A 4,190-nucleotide genomic window follows, 5' to 3' on the forward strand; every position below is an offset into this window, starting at 1 on the left:
TGCTTCCTATGCCCCCTGACTGCTCCTTATGCCCCCTGAATGCTCCCTATGCCCCCTGACTGCTCCCTATGTTCTTGAAACACTGGTGTCGGAGTGCACCTTATGCCCTCTGACTAATCCCTCTGTCTGTGACCGATCCCTATGCCCCTGACACACCTTTGACTGCTCCCTATGTTTCTGAGGCACTGGCTTCTGACTGCACCAGATGTCCCCTTTTTCCTGCACCTCAGACCTAGCAGGAAAACTGCCTGACAGCCTCTCCCTCACTGCCTGTCATCCTCTCTGTAGCGTCATCCACTGCCTCCCCCAGTATCCCACTCCGTCACCCAATGCCACTCTGTCTCCGACTATCTATCCATGTCACCTCTCTCTTGCTTGTCAGCCTCTTCCTGTCATGCAGTGCCCCTCCCCATCATCCTCTACATCATCCACCTCCCCCTGGTGTTATCCACTGCATCCCCCTGTCATCCATTCCCTGTTATCCCCCACTGCCTCTCCCTGGCATCACCGACCGCCTCTCCGTCTCCCACTATCTCTCCCTGTCATCCACTGCCTCACCCCGTCATCCTCTACGTCACCCACTGTCTCTCCCTTGGGTCACCCACTGTATCGTGGTGAGAGCATGATGAAAACAAGGGCACTGGGGGAAGGGGGACATGGCTCATGTGGGGGGGGGGGGGGGGGAGGACATGGCTCACATGGGAAAAGAGGTGGACATTGCTAAAACACACTGGGGACAGGAGGATATAGCTCACACAGGGGGGAAATAGCTCACAAAAGGAGTAAGGAGGACATGGCTCACACAGGAGAAGGGGCAGCATATCTCACACATGTGAAGGGGGATGTGACTCACAAAAGAGGGAAGGGGTGATATCACTCACACACGGCAAGGGGGGAACATGGCTCACACAGGGGGAAGGGGGACATGGCTCACACACGGACCAGGGGAAGGTGTTATATGGCTCTCGCAGGGGGGAAGGGGGGAACATGGCTCACACAGGGGGAAGGGGGACATGGCTCACACACGGACCAGGGGAAGGTGTTATATGGCTCTCGCAGGGGGGAAGGAATGGGACATGGCTCACACAGGGGCCAAGGGAGGGGGGACAACACAAGGACCCCTAGTTATAATAAAAGGGAGAGACCCGCCAAGCAGTCATGTGAGGGACGCCACAGCCTCAAACATACAGTAATTGAGTTTGTATGTCTTCATTTTCCTATCAGTGCCGATGTGGGTGTTATTTTTCCTATCGGCGCCATTGTGTTGTTATTTTCTTATGTGAAGCCAATGTGTTTTATTAATTTTGCTGTAGTGGCCTATTTTTTCCCCATTATTTTCACTGTGGTGGCCTGTTTATTTTTGTTCGCTCTGGTGGCCTATGTGCTGTATTATTTTCCTGAGGTGGCCTATGTTCTGTATGATTTTTCTATCAGTGCCAATGTGTTTTATTATTTTTCTACAGGGGCTTATGTGCTTTTTGTGGTGGCCTATGTGCTTTATTTTATATCAGTGCCAATGTGTGTGGTTTTTTTTCCTATCTGTGCCAATGTGCGTGTCTGTGTTTTTTAACTACAATAAGGTCTGCAATGTAGTGTAGGGTACAATGGGGTCAGTAATGTAGTGTAGGGTACAGAGGGGTCAATAATTTAGTGTAGGGTGTAAATGGGTCAATAGTTTAGGGTATAGAGGTGTCAGTGATTTATTGTAAGGTATAGAGGGGTCGGTGATGTGGTGGCGGGTATAAAGGAGTCAGTTAAAATACTATTTTTTTGAGGGGGGGCACAGCATTTTATCTTGCCTCCGGGCAACTGGGATGAAGTTACGCCACTGCCTCTGCAGACTTGTGTCTGCCGGAAAGAGAGATACAACGTAGGTTTTAAATCTAGGATCGAGCACGGTGGCCAAAATGTAGTGCTCTGATTTCAACAGATTGACCACCCGTGAATCCTGGTTAAGCGGATTAAGGGCTCCATCCACAAGTCCCACATGCCTAGCGGAATCGCCCTGTTTTACCTCCTCCTTCAATGTCTGCAGCTTCTTCTGCAAAAGCCTGATGAGGGGAATGACCTGACTCAGGCTGGCAGTGTCTGAACTGACTTCACGTGTGGCAAGTTCAAAGGGTTGCAGAACCGTGCACAACGTTGAAATCATTCTCCACTGCGCTTGAGTCAGGTGCATTCCCTCTCCTTTGCCTATATCGTAGGCAGATGTATAGGCTTGAATGGCCTTTTGCTGCTCCTCCATCCTCTGAAGCATATAGAGGGTTGAATTCCACCTCGTTACCACCTCTTGCTTCAGATGATGGCAGGGCAGGTTCAGGACTGTTTGCTGGTGCTCCAGTCTTCGGCACGCGGTGGCTGAATGCCGAAAGTGGCCCCGCAATTCTTTGGGCCACCGACAGCATCTCTTGCACGCCCCTGTCGTTTTTTAAATAATTCTGCACCACCAAATTCAATGTATGTGCAAAACATGGGACGTGCTGGAATTTGACCAGATGTAATGCACGCACAATATTGGTGGCGTTGTCCGATGTCACAAATCCCCAGGAGAGTCCAATTGGGGTAAGCCATTCTGCGATGATGTTCCTCAGTTTCCGTAAGAGGTTGTCAGCTGTGTGCCTCTTCTGGAAAGCGGTGATACAAAGCGTAGCCTGCCTAGGAACGAGTTGGCGTTTGCGAGATGCTGCTACTGGTGCCGCCGCTGCTGTTCTTGCTGCGGGAGGCAATACATCTACCCAGTGGGCCGTCACAGTCATATAGTCCTGAGTCTGCCCTGCTCCACTTGTCCACATGTCCGTGGTTAAGTGGACATTGGGTACAACTGCATTTTTTAGGACACTGGTGACTCTTTTTCTGAGGTCTGTGTACATTTTCGGTATCGCCTGCCTAGAGAAATGGAACCTAGATGGTATTTGGTACCGGGGACACAGTACCTCAATCAAGTCTGTAGTTGCCTGTGAATTAACGGTGGATAACGGAAACACGTTTCTCACCGCCCAGGCTGCCAAGGCCTGAGTTATCCGCTTTGCAGTAGGATGACTGCTGTGATATTTCATTTTCCTTGCAAAGGACTGTTGGACAGTCAATTGCTTACTGGAAGTAGTACAAGTGGTCTTCCGACTTCCCCTCTGGGATGACGATCGACTCCCAGCAGCAACAACAGCAGCGCCAGCAGCAGTAGGCGTTACACTCAAGGATGCATTGGAGGAATCCCAGGCAGGAGAGGACTAGTCAGACTTGACAGTGACATGGCCTGCAGGACTATTGGCTTTCCTGTGTAAGGAGGAAATTGACACTGAGGGAGTTGGTGGTGTGGTTTGCAGGAGCTTGGTTACAAGAGGAAGGGATTTAGTGGTCAGTGGACTGCTTCCGCTGTCATCCAAAGTTTTTGAACTTGTCACTGACTTATGATGAATGCGCTACAGGTGACGTATAAGGGAGGATGTTCCGAGGTGGTTAACGTCCTTACCCCTACTTATTACAGCTTGACAAAGGCAACACATGGCTTGACACCTGTTGTCCGCATTTGTGTTAAAATAACTCCACACCGAAGAGGTGATTTTTTTTGTAATTTGACCAGGCATGTCAATGGCCATATTTGTCCCACGGACAACAGGTGTCTCCCCGGGTGCCTGACTTAAACAAACCACCTCACCATCAGAATCCTCCTTGTCAATTTCCTCCTCAGCGCCAGCAACACCCATATCCTCATCCTGGTGTACTTCAACAGTGACATCTTCAATTTGACTATCAGGAACTGGATTGCGGGTGCTCCTTCCAGCACTTGCAGGGGACGTGCAAATGGTGGAAGGAGCCACCTCTTCCCGTCCAGTGTTGGGAAGGTCAGGCATCGCAGCCGACACAATTGGACTCTCCTTGGGGATTTGTGATTTAGAAGAACGCACAGTTCTTTGCTGTGCTTTTGCCAGCTTAAGTCTTTTCATTTTTCTAGCGAGAGGATGAGTGCTTCCATCCTCATGTGAAGCTGAACCACTAGCCATGAACATAGGCCAGGGCCTCAGCCGTTCCTTGCCACTCCGTGTCGTAAATGGCATATTGGCAAGTTTACGCTTCTCCTCAGACGCTTTTAATTTTGATTTTTGGGTCATTTTACTGAACTTTTGTGTTTTGGATTTTACATGCTCTCTACTATGACATTGGGCATCGGCCTTGGCAGACGACGTTGATGG

The sequence above is a fragment of the Pseudophryne corroboree genome, chromosome 5 (genome assembly GCF_028390025.1).
Source record: "Pseudophryne corroboree isolate aPseCor3 chromosome 5, aPseCor3.hap2, whole genome shotgun sequence".
Lineage (NCBI taxonomy): Eukaryota > Metazoa > Chordata > Amphibia > Anura > Myobatrachidae > Pseudophryne > Pseudophryne corroboree.